At 40.4% G+C, this 13,187-nt stretch overlaps 2 non-coding genes across 2 annotated transcripts; one reads left to right on the forward strand and one right to left on the reverse strand.

Annotated features, from left to right (window-relative positions):
• Positions 1–6,510: 6,510 nt before the first annotated feature.
• TRNAH-GUG lies at positions 6,511–6,582 on the forward strand. Its single transcript has one exon. It is a non-coding gene; the product is annotated as a tRNA-His (tRNA).
• Positions 6,583–12,736: 6,154 nt separating this feature from the next.
• On the reverse strand, positions 12,737–12,808 carry TRNAH-GUG. Its single transcript has one exon. It is a non-coding gene; the product is annotated as a tRNA-His (tRNA).
• Between the last annotated feature and the right edge of the window lie 379 nt (positions 12,809–13,187).

Genomic DNA, 13,187 nt, shown 5'->3' on the forward strand with positions numbered 1-13,187 from the left:
ATAAAGGAAGAACAGATGACACGTTCACATATACCACAAGCTGGCAGAATGAAATGCCAGTGTGGATTTGGGCTGCATACCAGAAGCATTGGATAACGGGGTAGGAAATTACATTTACTATTTAGGCTTTGGAAGTTTGCTGTTTGGGAGTAGAGATGCATCAACTTCGTTTGAATGCTGACCTGAGAGCTCCGCTGGCTGAAGCTTGTGCAAAGTGGGGTGAATGCCAGCCAACTACAATTTTCTCTTCATTGACATAGGAGTTGCGTTGTAAGACCTATTACACAACTGTGACTGGGTATAAGTAATGCTGATGGTATGGGATTTTGTTACTTTGAAGATTTTAGCTGTATCATTTGCTCCTTTTGTGCTATAAATGTCTATATTTAAATATACATGGTTGCAGATGTGGCCATGCTAGTTTGAGATTTTGCTGTTCCTGTAAGCAGATAGAGAGTTCTGGCAGAAGAATGCCTGAAGCGTTTCATTCACTCTACGTCTCTGGCTACCAGAAAGAAACTTGAAAGCTGCAGGAAGGGAAAAGAACAACAGAAAAGGAGAACAAAATCCATAGGACAGGGAGCAATTTGTTCATGAAGAAAAGTTACGTGATGTTGGCTAAGGGAAAATACTAGACATTTGCATAGTCATTCGTGACTGATTATGGGGGTGTACAGAGCAAAAGAAAAGCATCGTAGCACAGATGCATTTGAATTCAAAGAAAAATAGGAATCCCAAGGTGACTTTTCTGGATTAGGAGTCTTTGTGTAGGAGATCACACAGGAAATAAGAGTGGTTGCAATACTAATAGAAATATTATTAACAGAAGAAGAGAAAAAACTACTTGCTGTTGGCAGAGCTATCTAATGAATTGCTAAAGAGCCTTTCCATCCCAGGCTTTACTTCTAATGGGCATTAATTGTATTTTTCCATCTACACACAGATTAAAGTGAAGTTCAGTGCAGAATCTGCCTGAGAAAGGTACCGTAGCCAAATGGCAAACATGTACCCAACAGAGAAAACCCTGATTTCTTTATAATCCTGTTATAGTGCAAGTTTAAGCTGCCTCAGTGTACTCTGTCTCTGTGCCAAAGGCTCAGGAAAATGACAGCCCTTTAAGCAGAAAGAGGAGTAGGTTCACCTTTTCCTGGAGCTATGCATGACACTCCCTCACCCTCCCTGTACACCCTTTGAGGACTTTAATGTTCACTCTTTATCAGGAGGTGAAAGCTGGACTCTGGTGAAAGCTGCCCCTGCAAGGCAGGAGGTGGGAGATTTGCCGAGTGACTCACTCATGCAATACAAAGGGCTCTGCAAGGCTCATGCAGACGAGCAGGAGGGGATTGTTCCTTGCAAGTCAGAGAAGGGGAGCACACCCTGCCTTTGGGAAGTCAGGTGGCTCTCAGTCCATACAGCTGGTATGCCCACATGGAGTGGTGATGATGCTGAACTAAAAGCAGTCAGCAATCATTTCAGCAGAGACTGTTTGAATGCTCTGCATGTATGTAGCAACAAAAAAACTAAGCCTTGCAATTGCAAAATCTTGCTTAATCAGAATTGTCTGCATATATCACACCAGGACTTTAGACTCTGCAAATGATGGCACCAGTCCAAAGGAGCAGAGAAGGCCTCCAGATGCTGGCCTGAATAGTTTACAACACTTAAACATAACTCCAGCTCTCCCCTTCTTTCGTGTTCATTAAAAATACAATCAGAAAGGATGGGAACTGTAAATATTGGGTAAGTTACCTCTGCGATGAAAACTGACAAGCAGATATACTATGGCATTCACCTTCCGCTTCAAGGGTGTTGGGTGCTGTCTAGACAATGTCAGAACTCCAGTTGTGCATTATTTCTTCAAAGCAGCTTCTGATCTCGTGGTGATTGTGCCTCCTACAAATGCTAACTTTCATTGAATGTCCTTATTGCTGCATCAAAAATTCTTTAATCCTTCAATTTTTAATAGCCTGAAGCCAAAGTTTGTCAGCCTGTAATAAATTCTGTTTTATTTTTTACTGAGACAAGTCATCCATGTGCACGTGTGTGGGGATGGGCTTTCTTGCGTGAAGGCATCCATGAGCAAAACACCAAACACAGAAAATGCTAGTAGAATTCTGTTTCTAATAGTAAAAAACAGTACTAAAAGAGACTTTTTCACTTGTACATCCCTAAATGTTTTGCTATGACAAGTACCTACTGTACAAATGGCAAGAACCCTTTAAAAATGCATATTCAAGATCGTGCTGCAAACTGGTGACAATTTAAACTAAGTAGTTTAAAGAAAGTATTAAGCCAGTTTTGGGCTTTGACCTATCATGTGGTCAGAACAGACTGAACTTCATGAAGTTACTCTGACAGTCATGGAGATTAAGATGGTCACTCAAAATTAAATAGAGGTATTGTGTGTCTGATCTTTAAGATTAGAAGAAACACATCCTTTCTGGTAGAGGCAGGCGAGAAACAGACTGAGAAACCCAGATATGTAATAGAAGTAGGCAGAGGAGAGACCTGATCAAGGTCTTCTGTTTCCTATGTGGATGTCTTGCCTATCGGTGTGGAGAGGGCATGCCTGTCTCAGGCTTTTCTATAAAGCGTTACTTTTGCACAACTAATTCACTACAGAGGCAATAAGCATAAACTCCACGGCCTAATGCTGAAGGCACTCAGCTGAAAGACAGGTGAGTAGCCTGGAGGCTAGTCCCGTTAAATGCTTGCTTATGCTAATAGTAAATGGAAGAGTTCAGACTAGAGACACTAGGAGAGATTTGCCTCACATTAATTAATAATCTCATAAGCAAAGCATCCTCTTGGGAAATGAGAGAGAGAGAGAGAGAGATGCCATTTGTAACTGCTTCAAGTCCTTCTTCTTCCAGACCTTGCCCATGAACTTGTTGGCTATTTGGGGGCTGGGGGAGTGTCTTCTGATTACTTTTTTTCTTTTGACCAGAGATTCAATCCTGAACAAGAGAAATGTTCTGTCCAAGATTGACATCTGAATAGAAAGTCATTGTTTTGAAAGATTGTTATTTTTAGATAAAAAACACAGACAAGAAAAAAATTTAATTTAAAAAAGGGAAACTGCAAATATTTAGAATGTCTTCTCAGTTATGTGGGTGAAAATTTCATAGATGTTTTCTGAGCCCAAGTAAAGGTAGCAAGGCTGGGCTCAGGGGCAGAGAATCCCATGACGGTGCAAGTACTGCACAAGGCATGCTCATGTGCACTAACCTTCTTCTGGGCAAAAAAAGAAACAGTAATAAGATTTTACTATTAGAAATTATAAAAATAAAAATACAAACAATGGCAAGATGCATAGATACATGCAAAGTAGTACCAGTGTAGTACAATTAATGAAGTGATCATTTGTTATCCAATGATTACTACTTATCATCTCAGAGATTTGTGGACTGATCTTAAGCTCCAAAGGTTTACGGATGTGATTGATGACATTTATTTATTATAACCTATATTTTGTTCCCATGTGTATATAGGTCTGAAATAAAAACAGCATATCAAGTGACTCCAACTTAGCAAAAAATGCATTAGATTACATTCTAAGCTCTGTACAACAAGATGGAACTAAAAGTGCTTTTGTGTTTCTCTGGGACCCAGATTTAAAACAATCACATGAAAATTTTTGATGGGAATCTAGCAAACCTATTTCACTGCTGCAAAAAATAAGGCACCCCTATGTCTTCTATGGGAGATGACACTGTATAGTTGAATAATACAGGTTGGACCTGTCTCATCACAGCCGCAAATATTATATTGATGATTTGTAAGACAAACCACATTTAAAATCTCCTTCGTCTCCTGAGTATCATGCTATAAAGAGTCTCAAGGAGTCTTGCAGTAATTTTAACTTAATCCCTTCACTTTGAAGGGGGATGCTGTGGACAGAAACCTGTATCTATGATATTTATTAAACTTCTGTCTTTAGGGGAAATTTGGATGTTCTGAGGAACTCAAAACTGAAGTTGCTGTTGTTACTTCAGGACAGATAATCAGTAATAACAAGACCCAAAATTTGAAAAGAAAAGGTTATTTAAGATCCTAAGTATGGAAATGAAGTAAATATTCTAAGAGCTCTACTTCTACAGGCCTACTTCTACAATAACAAGAAACTTCAGAGAAGTTACTACTGAATCATTTTTGTTCCAGGTCTGTTCCAGCTGCCCAAGTGTGCATGATGCTGAGCAATGCCATCTTCTAAATGCACTCATGCTTACGTGCAGGTGGTTAGGTGATGGTACTGTCTTGTTCACTGTTAAGACCTTTTGAGCTGACTTCAGCCCTTATCTATCACCCTTCTTTCTGAACCACAGTTTTCCATGTTTTTGCAATGGATATATTATTCAAAAAAAAAAAAAGGAAATTTGCAGTAATGAAGAACACTTGATACACTGTCCTGATAGTGGCTGTTAAAAACTGGTGCCCAGTTTCTTTGTCCTGTTTAATCAAGGTCTTTGGAGTACTGGGGAGTATGGTAGGACTTACCACATCAAAGCATTCACCCAGAAGTGGCAATCACTGTCCAACTCTTCAGAGATTTCTTTAGAGTTCAAAGGGCTTGGAGGCTTGTGAGGGAAAGGGAAAAAGGCCTTCCCATACTGTGACTTCTTAGGGCTGACAACATATATGTGATGGCTTTACAGGTAACATTCACACTGTAATGCACAAGCTGTGCTAGAGGGGATTGCTTTTTCCAGTCCTTTTTCCTTGCCAGAAGATTCAGCATCTTATTCTGCTGACACCTGCTTTCCAGACAGCTGTGGCATGAGAACTGAAAGGCAGGGATGGGGGGGAAGATAGGGAGAGTCCTAGTACCTCCTTATTTTTTTGCCGTTGCTTATTTATACAGTTATGCTTAATTTCTGCTAACTGTGATAGCTTTATGAGGCAGCAGCAAACCTGAGTTGAGGATTAGTTTTACATCACATGTGTTCCACTCCTGGTCCTGGTTTTCTTTCTTTCAAGCTTGTGACAGCAATGCAGTCCCTTAACACAGGGCTAGGCTGTGCCTGGCAGGATTGGAGATCAGGGAAGAAGCAGCCTTCATACACTGTGGAAGGGTGCCCTGACCCTCGAGCAAAATGCTCTCCTGGTCACACCAAGCCATCGAGCAAGGCTGTAGGGTGAGGTACAGCAGCCCGAACCACCATTAGAGCTCGATGTGCCCCCAGCAACCATCAGAAAGAGAGAGATACCTTCTCCTTCCCTCCTGCAGCTCCCACGGCAGGGAGGACCCCTCCTTGCGCTTGCAGGAGATACCTGTGCGTTTCCCTGAGGCAGAGCGTGCCATTCAGCACTGAGGCAGAGCAGAGTCTGGTCAGTAAGTTTGCCTTTTGAAGTCCCAGCCTGATGTTTCTTCCGCACAGTCTACTTATGGATTAGTCCCCACCGTGCAGACCTTCATCCAGCCTAAATCCAATCCTAAATGTTGAAGACATGCTGAAGACGTTTTAATGGTCTTGGGTATGAAAGCCGAGTAAGTCTCTTTGTATACCTTACTCCTTCTTCAGAGACTCAGTGTGCCACTGTACCACTGCAGTGTGGTGGTGTTGCTGTGATCTCCAAGGCTATTAGTCAGGCAAGGTTTGCAAAGCAGTTAAGTTTTTTAACTAAATAATGAATATAACTGTGGGGAGGGTGAGCATGAGGAAAACAGGCTGCATTTTCTGAGCAGGGCTTGAGTGCCCCAGAGCTTGCCGCATTATTCTCTTTCCCCATAATAATGTTTCTTTACGCTGCATAGCTTGATTTCTGTTGGAGCTCTTATTCGAGAGAACTAATAATTTTTTGCTGTTGTGCCTATTTGAATGTCGTTTACAGCCTTTTTGTGTCTGAACACCTGACAAAGGGCAGCTGCTTCTCAATATACTGAGGGCAGTTACTTCAGTATAAGACTAATTCATGGTCTTAGCTGATAGAAGCTAAGTGCCCACTCCCCTCAGACTTCATCTGTAGCATTTGACCATCTCCTTCCACAGTAGATAATGCAAATTCTGGAAAAGTTTTTTTTTGTGTGTTCTGTGCTTATAGCAGAGGTAAGGAGGAGGATGTCCAGCAATATAGGCACTTACATTACAATGAATTATACCTGGTTCAACTCAGCAAATGCAGTTTTCAGTTAAGTAGATTTTGTTCTTCTGCCTAAATCTGTCTCTACAGCACACTACCAGGCTTTTCTGCTATCATAACTTTGCCTTCCCCACCACTGATAAAATAGGAAAAAAATGTTCTCTCTGAAAAGATTTGGGGGACAGAAGAAGGGTTATTATAACTCTCCTGAGCCTGTTTTTAGGCAACCCTGATAAGCATGGATTATTAAGAGAAAGGAAGAGTAAGTCTGGAAATGAAAAGAAGACAGTAATATGCGATTATTTGTAAGAATGTTTAGAACCAGCTGCTGCTAAAACTCAGTGTAAACTGTAGGTGGCACCATTTGTATAAAATTTTAGAGAACACTGGGGAAAGCTGTCACTTTAATCTAGAGTTTTCTGACAGCTTGCCGTGATCGTATAGTGGTTAGTACTCTGCGTTGTGGCCGCAGCAACCTCGGTTCAAATCCGAGTCACGGCAGGGAAAGGTGCATCTTTTGAAGAGATGTAACTGCCGATTGCATACCAAAAATAATCTATTAGTGATGTCTAAGACTAAGATGAGAAAGCAATTAGAAGCTTTGTAACTTTTACAAGAATGTTTTGCTAAAACAGTATGTGCCACAAGTATTATTTCAGTAAGCCTGTTGCCAAGTGTGATTTTTTTTTTGTTTAAGTGTTTATGGATATTGTGATAAACACAGTGGCATAGTAAGCATGTAATTTTTACTCATTACAGCTACTTAAGATCTGGACTGAGCCATGAAGCCTGTTTGGTTTTGATCTTTGCTATTTTATCATACTAATAAAGCAATCACCCTGAATTACTTGGAAATATGACAGTGGCAGATGTGGAAATCCTGTTTACCTAAGCATGAGCTGCTGCTAGCAGAAGGTCTTTGCTGGAGACAGACGAGAGGAACCATCAGTTGTTGGTGATTCCAGTGATTCCCCTTGGTTTTGTGGTAGGAACGGTGTGTAACTTCACTGACCTGCCTCACTAAGTAATATGAGCTCAGATTCTCAGAATGAAGACTTCTAAAATGACCATGTGGATTTTATAAATTAGTTATGGTAACTAATGGCTGTTTGTGTAATAAATGATAAATTAACAACAAAATTACATAGCTGGTAACAACTATATTAATAAAAGATAATTTCTATGGAGTTTATCAGATTATTTGGATGCCACTAAATAGAGTTTCTGCTAGTTGGTTCTTTAATTTGATAAGGAGTTAATTCAAGAGCAGGTGCTGTTTTTCTCCCACTGATGCATCTGACGGGACATCAGTCCTCTGCACAATGGATTACATCTCCATCAGGCTCAGACGGATTCCAGTTTAATGCAACAGGCCCAGCCCTTGCAGCATGTGAATGACAGGTGCCTTTCTATCTGCAAAGCAGCAGGAACTCTCCTTGCCCTCCTACCCAGCGAGGAAGTGAAACAAAACTTTCTTCACACCGCTATCAGGAAAAATCAAAGCCCCATATGCCTGCAAACGTGGGAGGGCACCTCACCTCTAGGGGCTGTAGGCTTAGGTGTCCCAGTTTCAGTGTAGTAGGCTAGTGACCGCTGGCATCTTATCACCTTCCTCAGGTTCGTGAGAGCTCTTTCTGTTGTGTTTTTTAAAATATCTTTGGGTATTCCTCTGACTGGCCTCACACTTCCTGTCTAAATATCACTCAGCCTTTTAGGAGCATATCAGAGCAATTAGCTCTTGACTTCTTGGTCTAATTGATGAGACAGATGTGACTGATTTCCCAAAAGAAAGCAATTTAGAACCATGCAGTAGCATGAAACAGACCAGGATGATCTTTCATACTCTGCCTCTGCTGTAGTCTCTCAGAAATCTCATCTGTTGTGTTAGATTTTATAAACTCCAGAAATACCAAATTAACTCATCACAGGTGTACATATTCTTTAAAGCATCCTACTGAATGAAGTCCTAGAAGGGAAATACAAAAATTGCGGTGCCAGAAATGCTGCTCTACTCATGCATCATCCTGAGGCTGCCGAAACACTCAAGCCTTACCCCTGCTTGACCTCAACCTCCCTGGAACTGACTTGCCTATATCCAGTGTTCATCTGTAGCTGAAGTGTAGAAACACTGTATTACCTTATTGCTAGTTATAGTAATATTGATGATTTTGAAGAGCTTTGATAGGACACTAGACAAATTCAAAATGTCCTTTTTTTTTTTATTTTATGATGAGTTAGCCAGAAACAGTGGTCATTCTGTTCGCTTTATTTTATTTAGGATACCGATATCTATATTGCTAGCTCAGTGCTAGCACTATAAACTGAGAGCAAGAATGGTGAAGGCAGATAGTCAGACCTTTCTTGCCAATTCCCCCTGCAGTTATTTTTTCTCCCCAGGAAAGAATAAAAATTAAAACCCAACTTCATTTTGTAATATAAACATGCAAGTGCAGGTGGCTCCCAACATTCCATTTCCTGAGAAAATATTTGTCAATTTTCCCATCTCATTAGGGAAAAGGAAAACAAAAAGTTTAGTACAAAACAGTTTCCAAGGATAACAGGATTGCAGACTAGGAAACACAGAGATATAATCCTGGAACTGATTTTGAAGCTTGAATTGTACAAAGAATTGCCTGTATGTTTCTGAAATATGTGGGTCTTCATTTCTAGCAGACATGTCCAGATAACACTTTCCCAGTCCGAAACCATGATCTAATAATAATATGTTCAAAATATTAACAAGGATCCAGGTTTATGTATTTCTGAAGCTCTGATTTTGTTTTGTCAGAGAATGCTTTGAAGGCCAGAGAGAAGAGTTCACTTCAGCAGCCTTCTCTGCCTTTACACGGCAATCTTGCCATGTAAAAAATCAGCTCATCTGATCTGCTGGGAAATGAAGAACAGTAATTTAAAAATGAGACAGGAAAAGAGAGTGCATGCCTTTCTCTGCAGCTCTTCTGTGTCGTTTTATACCTGCCATTGTTCTCGTGCATGGCCCATTCTGCGTAGAACGTAAAAGCTTTAAGACATAGAGGTGTCTATTTCTATATTCCCAACACGCCTAATTCTCATTTTGGCTCTGAAACTAATAGGATGTACCCATCAACAGTGCTTGGGAAGAGATTTTTTTCTTGTTACTGTATTTTAACATCAGCTTTTGATTAGGGTTAAAACTGCTAGAGTCTTTAAGCTATGGAGAAAGACATCTAGCTCTTAAAAAGGCAACACTGAACAGAAAGACTCAAAAAACTTTTGAAATACTAATTGAACCTGACGTATATTTCTGTTCTACTTCCTTCATTTTTCAGGAGTGCAGCAGAGTTGGTTGTATCCTGCCTGATGTTCATATCAGGTGTTGAGCAGGATAGAAAGCAGTGGCTGTTTTGAATCTGCAGTCATCAAATCAAATTAATTCTGTTTTTCATTCTCTTTACAGGAGTGCAGCTCATATTAAAACTTTTATAGGTCCCCTGTGAAATCCTTTCAAAGAGCTCTGGTCAAAAAGACTCTTTGAAAGGAGATCTTCTACGGTAAAGAGAACTCCTGAAAGCTTAAATAGCTGGTTGTGCTTTAGCAAAGAATGCCAGGAATTCATTTCACAGGTGGGATGATTTTACCTCTGGAAATTCAGCTCTGAGTTTACAAGGTATTATTGCAGGATGGATAGTAATTGGGGAAAATTTGGCAGACGGGGAGATTCCTGAGCCTGATGTGTAAACATAGCTGCATAAACAATGTCTGATGCTGCAGTTCTGTAGCTTTTCTCATAATCTGTCTTTGGTGTTTCTTAAAAGAAAACCTGTCCTGCTCTCTAAATAAGACTGCGTGGCTTCTTATTTGTAAAGCTCCAGCAGTCACTCACAGCACTGGAGAGAGCTGCACTGGAACACGTGAAGACTGTGGTCAATTTTTGAAGCTTTCGACTTGTACCGCTTTGGGTTAAGCTTTGGTTCAGGTTTGAATCCTACAACTTTCTGCACCACATTTCTAACTACTGAGTAGGGCCTGGTTTCACTTCTTCATCAACACTTCAGCACAAATCCCAAAACTACCAAACATCCAAAACTATCTAAATAATATTGCTATTTTAAAATTTATTTTTTACTGGTTTTATATCTCTTGAATTCTAAATTCCCAATTTTTTATTCTAAAAACTTTATAGATGTGTCCTCTTGATTTGGAATTTCACAGAAGCAAAATCAGCTCTTTGGCTTAGATTCAAACACATCTGATAAACACCTCTTTCACAAAGCTTTATGAAAGTCATTCATGTGCTTAATGTTTACAACTTTTTCCTGCTCTCTTTTATAAAGAAATGTGGTATATGTTTTCTGTCCACCAAATACAACTCAGAAGATGACACTTTGTGATATTCCTTTTAAAGGAATATCTTCTTTGTCACAAAGAAGCCTCCATCCAAAGGGATCCCAAAACACAATGTCTTAAAAATCCTTGAGAAGAAAGCATAGTTTTGATATTCCATGCTAATATGGCAGAAATTTTCTCTTATAACACAATCTGTGATGTTAACACAATCAGTGTCTCTGTGCTGCTACCTACGTGCCTCTTGCACCTGAGAGTTGTGCATGGAGCCAACAACATAGCCACCGCACTGTTTCAGGTAATTTCTTTCTTGTGGATCCCTGCATTCCTAGTTCAGGTCTTGTGCTTCCAGGCTCCTGGAATAATTTTTTTTTTTTTTTCCATTCTCTAATATGAGCAGCAAACCTCTTATTTTAGTCTTCAGAGTTGTATCACTAATTTGTTTAGAGGTGGCAGGTCTATCTAAACTCTTTAGGAAAATCTGGCATAGTAGGATGTGTTTATTCTGGGACCTGCACTGTTGCTGTTATTCACCATGCAGCTGAAGGCGAGAGGGTGTACTGACCTTTGTACTGGCACAGAGAAGAAAAATTCTTTATGATATAACCATGAAGGCATTTGTATTAAAACCACATGGGGTAAATTAGTGTTTTACTGTTACACTTGAGAAGGAAAAGTCTGAATCATTTAGCTAAAGCAACAGTAAGAAAACTAGCATATCATGGAAAACTCTCTTCAGAAACACAGTTTGAAGGTTTTTTGTGTAAGAATGAACTTGACTAAAAAATAATTGCAAAAGCCTGTAGAAGGCCTAATATAAGAAACATGAAGTCTTCCAGAGAGACAAAAGTGTAAATTCCGGGAAGAGATTTAAGGTTGATCCACCAGCTATTGAAGTGCTTTGTTTCACCATATTGTCCTTCCTATTTCTTGGTTGCTGAGAGATGAGTTTAATGGAATTAAATATTCCCTGCTGGTCTTCGTAGTTATGTGAGTCCCACTTTAAAAGCAATTCCTTTTCATCTTAATAGTTTCAAGATAGTCTTGCTTCCTTACTGAGCCTGGGACAGACACCTGGAGAAAGTTTGCCAAGAGCTGGGAAGCCCGTGTCTGGATGCCTGAATAGGGTTTGACCTCAGAAGGACACACACTGTCTTCAGTAAGGAAAACATTTGAGAGTCTGGCCTCAACCGTTAGAAACATAGAGCCATTTCCCAGAAATGAATATTTGTTGCCTTGTCCTTTTTCATCCCCTACTTTTTCTTTTGACATGTAGTCGGGCTCTGTGCTTCAGTATGAAGAAATCTTTTGATCAAAATGAGTAGTTTTTACTTCAGTCAGCAAGATGTATAGCTATCTAATGATGAAATTAGGATTGGTCATATGATTTGATGTTCATGAATACATTTTTGAGCATTTTCTATTAATAACAAATTAGAAGTAGATTGTTAAATGGTTCAGTCAGTATATAATGTGCCTATCTGTAGGCACTTGGGAATCTTTCTTGAAAATTTATTTCCTTGTGCCTTTCAACTAACTTCTTTACCTCACCATCCCCGAATCGGCAAACCACTGGTCCCTAACACCGCCACCCCAGTAAAGAGCAATACCCACCAGGCAGCATAGGCGGGATGAAGGAATGGTGCTTAGATAAACCGAGAATCATGTCAGACCATTTTCCCACCTCTTGGCAGAATCCTTCCAGTCAAATCATCCTTTCCCCACAAAACAGCACTGCATTTCCAGCAGTGTCTTGCTTCTCTTTAATCAAATTTTAGATTTAGACATGATGTCTCTCATTTGCTGCTATTGATTACGTGCCTCGTAAGTGCATCGTTCTTGGAACAAAGATACTAAAAAGCCTCACAATAAAGAAATTAATTGCACGTAATTTCATGCCTCCTTTACCGCTTTTCCTGAAAAATTCTTCAAAGTGGAATTTTCTTTCATGGTGAGTCATCCCTGGGGGCAGATCATAGAAAGAAATCAATCTTCACTGGGAGAGAGAAAGGAGATATGTTTAAAAACCGACAGAGTGAAGTCAGTGAAAATGTTATCCCAGACAACCTTGGTACAACAACATCCGTGTGAACTGCTTGAAATCACACAAAAGGAGACAAAAAACCTATGGTGCAAAGAGTGTCAACCACCTTATCATGTAGCAGTGAGCTACACTAACTTTTTTGTGCAGGTACTGCTTCCTCTCATGTTTTTTCTGTGCTTCAGACACCGAGGCCTGCTCAGCAGTTACTGCAGAGTGACACAGTCCCGGTGGTGCGTCTCCAGCAGCAAGCCTCCAAAAGCGAAGACTAAAAGGGTTCCCTCTCCCCTGTGCCGTGACTCGGATTTGAACCGAGGTTGCTGCGGCCACAACGCAGAGTACTAACCACTATACGATCACGGCAAGCTACAAAGGAAGTGTCCAGTGTCTCTGTCTCGAGTTTTCTGTCCCCTCTAGCAGAGCCGTGCAAGCATTGCCACCTAGTGTGGACCAGCTATCACGTTCCATGTGCTGGTGTCCTCCCCAGGGTCATCACTGTTACCGTGGCACACCCGGGCATCCCCCAACCGAAAACTGTGCTGCTGACACAGAAGTGCATGCAGAAGACAGGCACACATGTTATGGTGGCAGAAAAATATTCCTGCTCCTTTTGGCAATTGCAGTCTGGTATGGAAATCTTTCGCTGCCTTCTGTTTGGCCAACATTTATCTTCAAACATACAATAATTTTGGTCTGCAAATCCTCTTTCTGTCTTCCATGCTGTGCCTAGCGATGGAGGAAA

This window comes from Fulmarus glacialis, unplaced genomic scaffold, assembly GCF_000690835.1.
Source record: "Fulmarus glacialis isolate BGI_N327 unplaced genomic scaffold, ASM69083v1 scaffold4075, whole genome shotgun sequence".
NCBI lineage: Eukaryota > Metazoa > Chordata > Aves > Procellariiformes > Procellariidae > Fulmarus > Fulmarus glacialis.